Raw genomic sequence first — 16,043 nt, forward strand, 5'->3', positions numbered from 1 at the left:
TTAACATTCTCCTAGCCAAATCCTGCACCCAGTTCTGTTCCACCCATAAAAAACTGGGATTAGCCGAAGACAGCATTTGGTGATGTACAGCTAGTTTGGGAGGTACACTTCCTCAGCGAGCTAAACATGGCCCAAAACAGTGGGTAGCAGTTGTGGGCATAGGGCCTGGCAATGGGCCAATGACCTGTATAATCATTGTATATTGTACACAAAATGGATAAATTACTTACCTGTAATCCAAGTTCTCTTTCAGGGGTATCCTCATCAAAGTCATAAGCACTGAATATTCCCACCCACGCGCGGGGACCCCGGAAAACTATTAAAAAAGTATATACTAAAACATATATATACAGATCATTTTTCCACACATCAATGCAGCCAGACAAAAAAAGGCTAATCACTGCCCTGACAAAACTGTTTTGCCACCATATAATATAGAACATAGACAACAGGAGGAAAGGTATCAAATGAACTCTCTTTAATGAGTAGAATTAAAAAAACTCCATCTGCAAAACAGCAGTCATAATTAGCCTATAGGCTGCATTGAACAACACTGGCATAGAAAATGAAAGCAATAGTAAACATACAAACTGTCACAGTGCTCTTAAGGCAGTCATGACACCCAGCTTCCCATCATGCCTCAGGGGTGACATTTAGGTCAGTTGTTCTTTGTGGAGACCCGAAGTTTAGGGCACAAAGATACAGTTTAAAGTATTAAATCTAATTCCCCTGGGGAGGCGTGTGGGTTACTAATAAATTTGAGGAGGATACCCCTAGAAGAGAACTAGGATTACAGGTAAGTAATGTATCCTGTAAACCAACCAAAACTATCATGGCCGATTCAGCATTGTAGTAAATTTCTCAAGGAAGCTTGGCCTGCTTGAGTGTCTGCTCTGGTATCCAAGACGTGACAATAGTGCCTCATAAATGTACATTTCGATTCCCATGTGGCTGCTTTGCAGATCGCAGCAATCAGTACATTGTTCAAAAAAGCTACTGTAGCTGCCTTCCCTCTAGTGAAATGCACCTTGGGAATAGTACCAAATGGTTTCTGAGCCAACTGATAAGACAGCTTGATACATGACACTATCCATGTGGAGATGGAATGCTTAGAGGCTGAGAAACCTGTTCTGCTGGAACCATAACTTACAAACAGTTGATCAGATTTCCTAATAGCGTTAGACTTGTCCAAGTAGAATTTCAAAACCCTTTTCAGGTCTAAAGAATGAAGCGACCTCTCAGCTGTTGTAGAGGGATTAGGAATAAAGGTAGGCAGCGAATTGGATTGGTTAATGTGGAAGTCCAACACCACCTTCGAAAGGAAGGAGGGGTGGGTCCTCAGAATGAGACTGTTGTGCTGAAAAACCTTGTACGGTTCCTTGAAACAGAGCGCCTGTATCTCGCTCACCTTACAGGCAGACGTGATTGCTACCAAAAAAGCGACCTTCCATGTGAGGTGTTGGAGGAATGCTTTGTGAATAGGCGCAAAAGGGGGAGCCATGAGTTTGGACAGAACCAGATTTAATTCACAAGGAGGTGAAGGAGTTCAGATAGGAGGGTAAACCTTCTTTAACCCTTGAAAGAAAGAAGGTTGAGAAAGAGACTGTCTGTATGCCGTAACGGCCGCCAGGTGTACCCTCATGGAAGAGACTTTGGCCTGACCTGGCTAAGTGGAGGAGATAGGGCAAAATTACCTCCTCTTACCCCTTGGTAGGCTAAAAAACACTCTGTACACCCCACAAAAAGAAACTTTTCCATTTAAATGCATAAGTGTCTTGTAGAAGGCCTTTTCACTTCTTTCAAAATGCTGATGCAGTCCTGAGGAAGTCTTAAGTGTCCATACTGGAGGAACTCGGGAGCCATGCTGCCAAGTTCAGTGAGGGAAGGTTGGGGTGATGAATGCTCCCGTTCATCTTGGACAGCAGGTCTGGTCTGCACGGCAGCCTCTTGTGTGGACATTCAGATAGGTGTAGGAGGTCTTGGACCACCACAGTCGTAGCCAGTCTGGAGTGATCAGAATCATTCTCGCCTTGGGGTGGGAGAGCTTGGTTACGACCTTCGAGATAAGAGGAAGAGGGGAAAAGCGTAAACCAAGCCCCCTGATTAGTTGCTCAAAAGGGCATTCCCTCTCGACCTGGGTCGGTAGAACCTTGACGCAAAGTCAAGGTATTTTTTGTTTGTCTTGCCCGTGAAAACAAAACAATAGTTGGACGACCCTACCTTCGAAAAATGCCTTCCAGCACTTCATTGTGTAGAACCCAGTCTTGTTGATCGTCGAAGTGATGACTAGGGAATCTGCTTGAGAGTTCTGCTCTCCTGTTAGATGTATCGCTGTAATCAACAGTTTCCTTGCTAGGAGCAAATGCCAGAGCGATTCAGCCTCCAGGAACAGATTGTGATCTAGTCCCTCTCAATTTGTTTAGATAGTACATGATGGTCGTATTTTTCGTCTAAACTAGTATGGAGCTGGACTGAATAGAGGTTAAAAAAAAGCCTACAGGGCTAGGTGCACAGCCCTTAGCTCCAGCATATTCATATGGTAAGACATTTATTTGGCCGACCACCAGCCTTGAGTCTGGAGGGGCCCCATATGCGCTCCCCACCCCAGGAGAGAGGCACCTGTGATTAGCGAGTGTGTTGGAGGAGGTTGATGGAAGGGAACTCCCACCAAGGGTTCCCCTGTCGCAACCACTATGGAATTGATGATGTGGCTGCTCTCGACAGATGGATCTTGTCATCCCATCGAGTAGTCTGTTGATCCCATTTGCCTTCCAGATCCTGCTGTAAAGGACGCATCCTCAGCCTGGCGTTGGGGATGAGAAAGATGCAGGATGCCATCGACCCTAGGAGAGAGCCAACCTGTCAGAGAGAAGGAAAGGTAGTGCGAAGGATCTGCTGGCAATTGAGAGTGATAGATGATAGTCTCTCCTCCGAAGGAAACACTTTTCCTATTGCGGAGTGGATAGTGGATTCTTTGAGTAGGATGTTGAACTGACATCTCGAAAATGACAGGAAGGCCCAGCTGTTGGCAAAGGGCTAGACATTGTTGGTAGTGTGCCCTCACACACTGAGGAAACAGGCCCTTCAGAAGCCAGTCGTCGAGGTAAGGGTAAACAAACATTCCCTGTTGCCTTAGAGTAGCTGCTACTACTGCTATGCACTTGGTAAACACTCAGGGTGCTGACTTCAACCCGAAGGGTAGAACTCTGAACTGATAGTGCTTGGCTCCCACCAGAAAGCGCAGGAAGCTCTGGTGGCGTTGGCTCACTGGGATGTGAAAATATGCATTTTGCAGGTCTATCAAACACATCCAGTCCCCTTGCTGGAGATGAGGATATATTTGATAGAGAGCCAATAAAATGTTTCCTTCCGGATGGACTTGTTGAGAGAGCGCAAATCCAGGATAGTTCTGAATTCTGTTTTTTTACCTTTCTTTCTCATTAGAAAATACCTTGAATATACTCTTCAATCACGAGTGAGATATAGGAACTTCTTGCTAATTTTCATAGGAGGGTTGATACTTCCTGCTGTGGTACCTGCAGTTGGAAGCACACAGTCTTTACTGGAGCAAACACCAGATGTTGATGACGAAAACGTAGTGTATACCCATTCTGCAGCGTTCTTAATACCCATCAATCGTGTGTGATGCTGCCCCACTCTTCCAGATGGTTGGCTATATTTCCGCCCACTGGATTGGGAAACAGCGACGGGGGAAGAGAATGATCATTGTTTTGATAGGGCTTTTGCTGATGTATCAGATTGACGTGAAGCTCCTCTCCCTCTGGGGGGGCGACGCCCTGATAGTGGGTTCTGGCTTGGTGCTTTTGCTGCCTCTGGCATTGAGGGGTTTGAACCCTCTGATGGAAAGGCCGGGGGTCGTATGGAATGTACCTGAACTCCCTTTTCTTCTCAAGACCTACCGTTTTCAAGGCGTCTAGCTCCGATTTCATTCTTGAAATTTCGTCATCTGTATGCATGCCGAATAAGGAAGATCCTGAGAAAGGGATATTTAAGGTCCGTTGCAGAGCTTTGAGCTTTAGTGCAGTAAGCTGAAGCCAGGATGAATGTCTGGCACAGATCCCATGTGCATAATCATGAGCAGATAGGGTTGCTTCATCAGCTGCAACATTAATGATTTGATTAGCCATCAAACATCCTTCTTGCAACACCTCCTCGAAATCTGTGATCCTCCTTGGGAAGTTTTTCCTTAAATGTTTCTAAAGAGTCCCACAAAGCCCGATCATAGCACCCCAATAGAGCGGAGGTGCGGGAACCTTCAGCATGGAGGCCGAAGTACCACAGACTTTTCTTGTCCAAGAGTCTTGTGCTCTACTTTCCTTATCAGGAGGCACTATTGAGGAGGAAGCCACTGTGTTTGTCTTTTTAGCCGCCGCAATGATCACAGAGTCTGGAGGTGGATCGGCTCGAACGAATAGCGGACCCCCTTCTAGAGGCCTGTATTTTTCCAGGATCCTTGCTGGTGCGGTCTTGATAGTTGCAGGAGTGATGAACACGTCCATAACAGGCTGCAGAAGTCCTGGTACCAGAGGCAACAAAGGTCTGGCTTCTGATCTGTGGTGTAATGTCTCAAAAATCACAGAGGATGACGTCTGGGGGGCAGGCAGATAAATGCACAATTTTGTTGCCCCCCCCCCCCCCCCCCCCCCCCCCCCCTGGACAGTATATCTTTGCAGGTACAGACATCATCCACTGGAGAGACCCTCGAAAGTGGACTATCTGTTAGGGTCAGGGAATATTCCCGTTTCGAAGACTGAGTCAAAGAAGGCGAACGTGTTAGTGATCTGCGTCTCCTCCCCTGCCCACGAGATGTAGATCACCTTTTTGAGGAAGTTGTCACTGTACAAGCCTGATTTCGACCCCTTGAGGGAGTGGTAGGCGAGAGATCTACTGTCTGAACCAGATGAGCCAGTAGTGACCTGTGCAGGGGGCTGGAGTTGTCCTGTAGTTCCCGTACCTGCCCCGTTGCGGATTTCTGCCAGTGATGCAGTGGTAACATCCACTAGGATAGAGATGCACAGAGGGTAATTTTTGCCTCCTTGTCTTCTCTTGTGTAGGGACCTCACTATTCTGTGGACAGGGGCATTCAGGAGATGACGCTGAGCTGCTCAACGTCGATTGGATAACCTCCGGAGACCTCGAGGTTGATGACGCCGGTCATCTTACCCTTGACTGGATAGAATGATGGGTCGATGTCGACTGGAGCAAGTGTCTCGATGTCGAATGTGGAGTCGGTGTCTCTTGGGTCACCAAAGGCGATTGAACTCTTGACGTTGGGAGAGAAGAAAACGACTGAGAGTGGTGCACTGGCTGTGTTATAGCCTTCGACGTCGATCTCAACAGCGTATGCCTGGACGTCGATCGAACAGATGCCGACGGAGACCGATGTCTTGACGCTGGCGATGCGTTGTCGAAGGCGAATGTCTACTGGAAGTTGACTAACGTAGATCCGGTGTGGATCTGGGCCTGGACATTGATCGTTACCTGATTGACGTCGACTGAGGGAAGCACCTGGACGTTGAGAGCCTATGTGAAGATGCCGATGGATCCCTGTGCTTGGACGTTGAGTGTCTATGTGAGGAGGCCTGCGGAGTCCTGTGCTTTGACGTCGACCGTCTAATCAAAGACATCAATGAAGTTTTGTGCCTCGATGCCGAACGTCTATGTGATGCCGCTGACGGAGTCCAGTGCCTCAATGTCGAACGTTGGGGAAACGCTGACAGAGACAGATTCCTCGATGTTGAACACTGCCGAGTTGGTATCAATGGAGGAAGCTGATCGGGTGATCTGTTCTAGGACGACCTGAGGTGTACCGATACCGTCGATAGTGGAGGTCTCGACAGCAAAGGTACTCGTTTTTCCACGCTGGAGGTCTATTCCACGCTGATGGGGAACAAATCGGGACCTTACTTCTCGACGTTGATCTGGACCTCTTCTACTTCTACCTTACAGGAGATCTTCCTCTGGAAGTAGATTTAGGCTTCTCTGAGAGGCCATAGAGACCAATTCTCTCCCTCTCCTTGAGAGTTCGCCTAGACAGCTTTTTGCAGTGTTGGCAAGCGTCAGAGGAGTGAGATTCAGGTAGGCAGAGTACACACAGTGTGTGTCAGTCTTAGCCTTCTTGCCACAAGAGGGACAAGGGTCCAAAAGAGAAGGCATTCTACAAGGTGAAAAATGGAAAGTGAAAGGTAAAAGAATCACTAATAAAAGTGAAAATTATTGACAAAAAATCAAAATTAGTCAGAGCTGAAAAGTCCAGGGCCTCAACGAAGGAGCCGGAAAGAACTGACCTGTCACCTCTGAGGCATGATGGGAAGCTGGAGGTCATGGCTGCCTTAAAGGCATGGTGCCAGTTTTTATCTTTACAATTGCTTTCATTTTCTATGATAGTGTTGTTCACTGCAGCCTATAGGCTAATATTGACTGCTGTTTTGCAGATGGAGATTTTTGAATTCTTCTCATTAAAGAGAGTTCAAGTGATACTTTTCCTCCATATATCTATGTTCTATGGTGGCAAACACAGTTTTGTCAGTGAATTGATTAGCCTTTTTTGTCTTATTGGAGGCAGCATTAATGTGTGGAAAAATGAGATATATATATATATATATATATATAGATATACATATATACACACACATATATATAGGTATACATATACACACACATATATAAATAAATATCGGCGAAGAGTTTCTCGAAAGATTCAAACGAGGAACAAGCAGACTCGCACTCCAGTGATCTGTGTAAAACACAAGTGTTTATTGGCGACGCGTTTCGACCAGGCAGTCTTTTTCGTTAGCATTGTCATGGTGACCTAGCTTAGGACACCCCCCGCGCCGCACGGCCACCAGCTGCTGCGTGTGCCTCCCGCCTGTTTTTCTCGCTGCCTCGACCGCCGCCGTGCGACCACGCCCCCTGCGACCGAGCGGCGTGGTCTCCGTGTAGCGCAGAGCTCGCCTGTCCTGCAGGCTCCTGATCCCCGCTTTCTTGACGTGTGCCCCTCTGTTGATTGTACTTATTGTGGATGTAATATTGTTTTTTCTGCCTGTTTGCCCGTTTGACTGTTTTCCCCCGTCTCTTCCCTACCCGCTTCCCGCCACCGCCGCTAACCACGCCCCTTTTTCTTCTGTACCCTCCCTGCTCCCGCCTCCCAGCTGCTCCGCCCCCCTTGCACTTCGCCATATATGGCAACCGTGCGAACGCGCAGCGGTCACGCGCAGCGGGCGCGCGCAGCGGTCACGCGCAGCGGGCGCGCCGATTGTGCGCCGAAGGCGCGCCAAAGGTAAGCCCGTCTGCGCCCGTCCGCGCCTGGACCGCACCCAGTGCCAGGACCCCTAGCCCCCACCGACGGAAGACGACACGACTGTCCTACGACGCCACCGAACTCATCGCACTCAACACCGGCGGGATCCCTGGATGCTACCGAGCCACCCCGAGACGCACCCACGGACCCTTCAGCTGCCACGCCTGCAAGTTCACCTGCATCCGGACCTGCCCCGCACCAGCACCAGCCCAGCCGAACACCTCAAGTGCATCCTGCTCAACACCCGCTCCGTCCACAGGCACGCCATCGAACTCTGGAACCTCCTTGACACCACAGCCCCTGACGTCGCCTTCCTCACGGAAACCTGGATGAACGACTCCTCAGCGCCCGACATCGCCATCGCCATCCCAGAAGGCTACAAGATCACCCGAAGAGACTGCGTCAAACAGACTGGAGGAGGCATCGCCATCATCCACAGGGACACCATCCACATCACGACCAACACCGACGACACCCTGAAAACCGCCGAACACCTACACTTCCAGATCCGCACCAACCCGAAGACCACCCTCAGAGGCACCCTGATCTACCGACCCCTGGGACCACGCACACAATTCAGCGAGGACATCGCCGACTTAGTCAGCCCGCATGCCCTCCCCTCCGCTGACTACATCCTCCTGGGGGACCTCAACTTCCACCTGGAGAACAACAACGACCGCAATACCACCACCCTGCTCGACAACCTCGGACTCAAGCAGCTGGTATCCACCCCCACCCACCTCGCCGGACACACACTCGACGCCGTCTTCTCATCCAGCAAAGACATCGCCTTCAGCCACGCCACCGGACTCCACTGGACGGACCACAGCTGCGTCCACTTCACCTTCAGAAGAACGACGACCCACCACCAGCAACCGATTGCTCGAAGAAGCTGGAACAAGATCACAGCCGACCAGCTCGCCGCTTCCCTGAGCCAGCACCCCCCCGCCAGCTCAGCGAACCCCAGCCAGGCCGCCAACCTCACGAAGTGGATCTGCAACAGCGCGGACGAACTCGCCCCACTGAGGACCCCGCCTAGCAGACCCGGCAGCAAGAAGGCCCCATGGTTCACCAACGAACTCAAGAGCTCCAAGAAGTACTGCCGAGCCCTCGAGAAAGCCTGGAGAAGGGAACCAACACCGGATAACATGACCGCCCTCAAGCTTGCCACCCGGAAGCACCACCAACTGATCCGTGCCACTAAGAAAACTGCATTCAAGGACCGGCTAGACAACAACGCACACAATTGCAAGGAACTCTTCAACATCGTGAAAGATCTCTCCAACCCCAACGCGGGAAACAACGACATCACCCCATCGCAAGACCTCTGCAACTCCCTCGCCTCCTACTTCCACAACAAGATCGCGGACATACACAACAGCTTCAGCACTCAACCGACGCACGCCACAACCGAACCACCGCCCCCCACCACCACCCTCCGCGCCTGGACTCCGATCAGCACCGAAGACACCATCCACTTGATGAACTCCATCCACTCCGGATCTCCGACCGACCCCTGCCCTCACCACGTCTTCAACAAGGCCGACGCAGTCAACGTACCCCACCTGCGAGACATCATCAACACCTCCTTCGACACCGCCACCTTCCCTGAGAGCTGGAAGCACGCCGAACTCAGCGCCCTACTCAAGAAACCTACAGCAGACCCCACCGAACTCAAGAATTACCGCCCCATCTCGCTCCTCCCGTTCCCAGCCAAAGTCATCGAGAAGACCGTCAACAAGCAGCTGGCCGCCTTCCTCGAGACGAATGGATCCCTCGACCCCTCACAGTCTGGCTTCCGAGCCAACCACAGCACCGAGACCGCCCTCATCGCTGCCACCGATGACATCCGAGCCCTGATGGACAACGGAGAAACAGCGGCCCTCATCCTCCTAGACCTCTCCGCGGCATTCGACACTGTCTGCCACCGCACCCTAGTGCAGCGCCTCAGCAACGTCGGAATCCAGGAGAAGGCGCTGGAATGGATCATCTCCTTCCTCGACGGAAGAACACAGAGAGTCCGCCTACCACCGTACAAGTCAGAGGCCACCCAAGTCATCTGCGGCGTCCCTCAAGGATCCTCGCTGAGCCCCACCCTCTTCAAAGTCTACATGAGCCCCCTCGCGGCCATCGCACGCCAACACAACCTCAACATCATCTCCTACGCCGACGCCAGAGCCAACCTTCACGAAGGGATGAAAGACGTAGCCGAGTGGATGACGACCAGCCGCCTGAAACTGAACTCAGACAAGACGGAAGTCCTCATCCTGGGCTCCTCGCCTTCCGCCTGGGACGACTCCTGGTGGCCCCCCGCCCTGGGCAGCGCACCCAAACCGACAGACCACGCACGCAATCTGGGCTTCATCTTGGACTCCTCCCTCACCATGACCAGACAAGTCAACGCCGTCTCCTCGTCATGCTTCAACATCCTGCGCATGCTACGGAAGATCTTCCGGTGGATCCCCACCGAGACCAGGAAGACGGTCACCCAGGCCCTCGTCACCAGCCGACTGGACTATGGCAACGCCCTCTACGCCGGAAACACCGCCAAGCTCCAGAAGAGACTCCAGCGGATCCAGAACGCCTCAGCCAGACTCATCCTCGACATCCCACGACACAGCCACATCTCCGGACATCTGAGAGACCTGCACTGGCTCCCCGTTAACAAAAGAATCACCTTCCGCCTCCTCACCCACGCACACAAAGCCCTACACGATCAAGGCCCGAGCTACCTCAACAACCGCATCAACTTCTACGCTCCCAAACGACATCTCCGATCAGCCAGCCACGCCCTCGCCGCCGTCCCCCACATCCGAAGAAAGACATCAGGAGGAAGATCCTTCTCCTACCTGGCCGCCAAGACCTGGAACTCCCTACCGACCGACCTGCGCCTGACCCAAGACCATCTCTCCTTCAGGAAGAAGCTCAAGACCTGGCTATTCGAGCAGTAGCAGCACTCCCCCCCCCCCCCAGCGCCTTGAGACCCTCCGAGTAAGTAGTGCGCTATATAAATGCCTATGATATGATTGATTGATTGATGGTAACCCCTGGCCCTGAATCTTTCGGTCATGGATGTACGTTCTTTCTCAAAGGCTATCTGGGAACTACAGTTACGCTTAGTTTTAAGCAGCTCCCCGTACCGGATGTTGTTCTTAAGGCTGACAGGATGATGACTACTAGCATGTAAAACGCTGTTGCCCGAATTGGACTTCCTGTAAAGGCGGGTGTTTAACTTCCCGTCCTCAACCTTGACTGTTATATCCAAAAAATCCATTTCCACCGGATCTTGTTTGTTGGTAAATCTGAGATTCATGTCGTTCTTATTCAAAGATTAGAGGAACCTGTCCAGATCTTTTTTAGGGCTCCCCCAGATCATGAAGATGTGTGTGTGTATGTGTGTGTGTGTGTGTGTGTATGTGTATGTGTATGTGTGTATATATATATATATATATATATATATATATATATATATATATATATATATATTTACATATATGCACATATATACACCTCACTCTAAACCCGCCTTCACTTCTCTCTGCCCACGAACAGACGAGCGTGGACCCGGTAATTCTGTGCAAGTATTTTATTTAGCCAGTGCCACCATTACGCGTTTCGGGAGATCCCTCAATGACAATTCTTTGGCATTTTTCATCGCTATTTAAAGTGCAGTGCAACAATTACATAAACATAGAAGCAACACTTCAGATGTATACATTGTTCTAGGTCATAACTATAAAACAATGTGAAAAATATGACCACAGACCATCTAGAATTCCTTTAAACAATGATATAAAAGGAACCGTAATATGAAATTCAATATATCATATCAAAATAAAAGCTTAAATGCATGAAATACTTGAGTTTCCAACTATGTTAAAACAGTGAAACCTATTAACCACTTGGCTGCTAGGCGTTTCCCCCCCCCCTGTGCTGGAAATTGCCATTTTAGTGGCACCATGACGAGCTCAGCTCGTCATCAGCACACGACACCCGTGGGTGATGACGAGCTGAGCTCGTCATCAGCATCGAAGGGGTTAAAGTGCTTAACCAAAATTCATGCAATTTGTATCCAGTGAATAAATTAATAGACTTAAAAACACTCAGTAGTTTCTGGTTGTCAAAAAGGGGACTATCATTCTTGTGCAAAATACATTGAAATTTAAAGTGCAAAATAGCTTCAGGACAGTAATAAATACATTTCATGTTGTAAGTTGATCCATCAGAAAATCACTATAAATAACCAGAAGTATAAAATATACTTTCCACTCAATGATTTCTAAAATCAATCCTTAATATCATAAATATATAAATAGACGCCATCATAAAATTTCACAAGTTTAAAATTTCACACCCGGTGGAACTAATAAACATTCTCTATTTCATGAAGAAGAAATCTTCTTGCCCAACTATGGCGTTCATAGCTTTTCATCTCATAGTATTTCAGACTCAATAGATTTTCACAGATTTTTCAGCATATTTGAGTTTACCTACAGGCTTTATAAGAAAGTGTACAGATCTTCACTAGTATTCAATCCCTTCGGGTACTTTGAATCAAATTGCAGAATGTAAGTTGTCTCCAACCTCCTCAATTTGGACTCGGTCACCTCCTCTTTTCTGCTGTGTTATGGCCTCAATCACATAATATTTCAGATGTTTTGGATCGCTATTGTGGCGAAGTTTGAAATGCCTTGCAACTGGGTAATTCTCATCATTGTTGCAAATAGCGCGAATAGGTTGAAGAATCCTCTTATGTGCTGGTAATTTTGTGCTCCGTACATATCTCAAATTACAACTACAGGTGAGCACATAAAACGCAAAATCGGATTTACATGTAAGGTGTTAATTAATTTTGCAGACTGCAGGGCCAAATGCCGTGGTATAAGTGGTAGTATTTATACCATATTGGCACGCCTTGCATACAGAGCATTTGTAGAACCCCTTTCTTGCCGATAGCCAAGAACCCTTTCCTCTTGGTAAAATATTACTCCTGACCAGTGACGAACCCATACTGTTAGCCTTCCTGAAAGTTACTGATGGTTTGTTAGGCAGTAACCCCCCCCATCACTGGATCACCCTTGATAATGGGCCGGTTCCTTCTAATTATCGCCCTAATTTGTTTTTCCTGTCATGAAAAACCAAGGATTAATCTTACCGGTTCTTCTTGTTGATCCAAACTGCTCTGTTTGTCCCTATACTTCAATAGATCCTGTCTAGCCAACAATTTAGATTTAACAATTTCTGACTCAATCACATCTGATCTATATCCCCTATCCAAAAACATGCTTTTACACTCACTCTGTTATTGCAATCATCTTCTCCACTACAAATCCGTCGAATACTGAGCATCTCCCCATACGGGATGCTCCTGATTAAATGAGACAGATGCACACTGGAGGCATGCAGGAGTGTATTACCAGCTGTAGGCTTTCTATACAGGGTAGTAGATAGTTCATTATTAAAAACATGGACAATTACATCTAGGAACGTGACCATTTCCTTGCTTATCTCGGCTGTAAATTGTAGGTTGACTCTGTTATTGTTCAATATTTCAATAAACTCAGTAGCACTTTCAATGTCCCCATCCCACACTATAAACAAATCATCGGTATAGCGCAGCCATGTTACCACACTCTTGTTATAAATATGCTCATGTTGTAGCCTGAGGGCCAGCTCATCCCACCACCCCATGAATAAACAGGCGTAGCTGGGGGAGAAGCTGGCCCCCATAGCAACTCCCTGAGTCTGCGGGAACATCTTGCCATCAAATAAAAAAAAAATATTTTCCAAGCAGAATAATAACATTTTGAGCAGCATGCTGGAATGTTGAAAGTTAACAATGGGCCTGTTCAACAAGAAATATTCTATTGCTCTTATACTATCTTTGTTCTTAATACAAGTGTATAAACTAGACACATGAAGTGCTAACAACAAATAAGTGGACTTCCATTTTATATTCTGTATCTTTCTCAGAAAATCACTTGTATCTTGCACATATGATTTTAGATATATATATATATATATATATATATATATATATATATAAAATGTTATAGTATTGTATACTATGTTATGAATTCAACATTTACTGCTTTTTATTTATGTTATCAAAATTGATAATTGAATATTCATCCCTAGAATATCAACATACAAATATGGGCTTGCGCATATGTAAAATGTCTATTCATTAGCAAGCATGCATTTACAGAGCAGTTAAACAACAGAGTCTTTTCTCTATCTCATTTGTAGTTCGTCTCGGCATGTGGTCCTTTGTCTATGTTCACCTTTCTATGTGCACTTTAAAATGGTGATTGTGCGTTTATGTGGCTGGCTAACGAAGAAGACCGCTTGGTCGAAACGCGTCGCCAATAAACGATCTTACACACACGGACCCTGGAGTGCGAGTCTTTTGTGTTCTCTCGAACAATATCCACTGAGAAACCCTTTCAGATATATATATATAAAATCACTTTATATTAAATCACTTTACACAATATTTGCATAAATACAAAAATGTATAAAAATGTGCTCTTTGTAAATTACCCATTTACATGTTTTTACATGATGTAATGTAACCCTTCAAAGCACATTATTGAACTCAATGTGACAGAAACATTGAGTCTTTCTTTCATTTTCTTTAAACCTATGTTATTTAATGCAACAACATGTCTGCTATGGTCATGTGACCAAGAGCCTGTGTGCTCGAAACGCGTCTGTTTCTTTGCCCATTAAAAATACCTTGAACCCTACCTGGCTGGAGTGGCTCGTGATTCCTTCGCATTTGCATGGCTTGTGCAGGAGATCGGATAGAATCTACGTGAGCGGTGGCGCCCGCTCGAGACACGAGCCCCAGTCCGTTTGGAAGGGCGGAGAGCTGCGCTACCTCTGGAAAGTGACGGCAAGTCAGGAAATCTCCGCCCGCCGGCTGTCAACATTATCTCGCTGCTAAATCGCCTCGGCGTGACTGCTGCCCAAGGCACTCCCCCGCACCTGTGGAAGACTCGTGAGGAAACTAACAGAATCTGAGATACGGAGCGAGGAGGAAGCAGTAGCGAGAAACGGCAGCCAGGACTCGCTTGGCAACTGTTGCCAACAGCGCGACCGGGTAGGAAGCGGCTGCAGTGCATTCTGGGCAATGGAGTTTTTAAAGGGGCGGGAAGCCTCAGCGGAGAACGTGTTTAAAAAGAAACCACTGAATGGAGCAGATAGAACAGCAACTGGAAACACAACATGCAAATGAACCAACTTTAAAACAAAAGGGTATTCAACTAGAAAGGCTGAGAAAGAAAGAACTTAGTCGATGGTGGGAAGCGACATCTCTAGCAAATTATATCGAGGTGGAACGCGTGCCCAGAGGGCTAAGGATCTTCATTGTGCCTACATTGAACAAACCTAAACCCGAGGTTCTTAAAGCATGGCGTGAGAACAGCAATGCATGTTCAAAAGTAATGATGCAGATCTTGATCAAGAATGCGTGGGAAGAACATGATCAGCTTCTTAAGGAAATACAAGTGCTTCTTGACGATCTGGCAAAGGATACTAACCAAACGGAGGTAACCAAGATTCTTGCTTCAGTAGACAAAAAAATAAAGACATTTGAAAAAGATATCATGGCCAGGAAACAGCGAAAATTTGAGCGTGACGAACGTGACTATATGTCTGGAAGGATCCTAACCTTTGCAAATAAATTTGACAAACCCCGTTCCTCTCTCCTGAAAGATAAAGCATTGGGAATGGCAGACAAGGATCGACGCCAATCAGAGACAAGTTTGAGCTCTGAAGCCAGCTCCCTGGATGGAGCTGCCTCATCGGAAATTACGGCTTTTTCCGACGAAATGCGCCTCCTACAGGAGGACACCGAATAGTCCATCAGAGGGAGGACAAGATATCAAGGCCGAGGAGGAAGGGGAAGAGCAAAAGGCGACGAGACCGGAGAAGGAAAAACCAACAGCACTGGAGTGGGAAGCAAAAGCCAGATGCCAAAAGCCAAATAATGGATGCACAAAGTAAAGAACTAACGGTAATAAACCTTTCTAACAGACAATTAACTGTACATGAGGAACAGGTGCTTCAATTAGGATTAACATTTTGCCCTGATTCCCGTTTTGATTACACACAAGCACGAATTGATATGTATATGTTTACTAGGAAACTGAAGTTACATAAGATCCATGCTAGCAAGAGATCTCCTAGTCAAACCCCAATGTTAGAGAGTAATCCTACTACGTCTGGCACAGAACTCCAGACTGTTCTGGATGATCTTTATGAAGAGGGCGCAATAGATCCAACACAAATGGAAAGCCAAACACCAGATATAACACCCACAGAGAGTGATAATCCATCCAATACAATTGCAACCCCCTTCAAACCTAGATCCAGATTCAGGCCACAACTCCCTAGAGACAATATTGATCTCTTCCATGACTTAGTCACCAATGACATGCTCAAACTCCTACACAAACCCCCTGAGAAAGAGAACCTCTCACCAGAGATGAGGGAGGCCCTAAAATCACTAAGAAATGACGACTCAGTAATTATTAAGCCGTCAGACAAGGGAGGGAACATTGTCCTATGGGACAGGAAGCTATACATCACAGAGGCAATGAGACAATTGTCAGACGAGACATGCTATGTGAAAGTCAACCACACTTACCTGACCAAACTACAGAGTAGAGTCCATCAGTACATACACGAATGGAACAATAAGGGTCTGTTAAACTGG

At 47.5% G+C, this 16,043-nt stretch overlaps 1 protein-coding gene across 1 annotated transcript in view; it reads right to left on the reverse strand.

Annotated features, from left to right (window-relative positions):
- Positions 1–16,043, reverse strand: part of ARID2 (AT-rich interaction domain 2) — a 1,159,914-nt gene that overhangs the window by 2,175 nt on the left and 1,141,696 nt on the right. The gene's annotated exons all lie outside the window — the stretch shown is intronic.

This window comes from Lissotriton vulgaris, chromosome 1_1, assembly GCF_964263255.1.
Source record: "Lissotriton vulgaris chromosome 1_1, aLisVul1.2, whole genome shotgun sequence".
Classification (NCBI taxonomy): Eukaryota; Metazoa; Chordata; class Amphibia; order Caudata; family Salamandridae; genus Lissotriton; species Lissotriton vulgaris.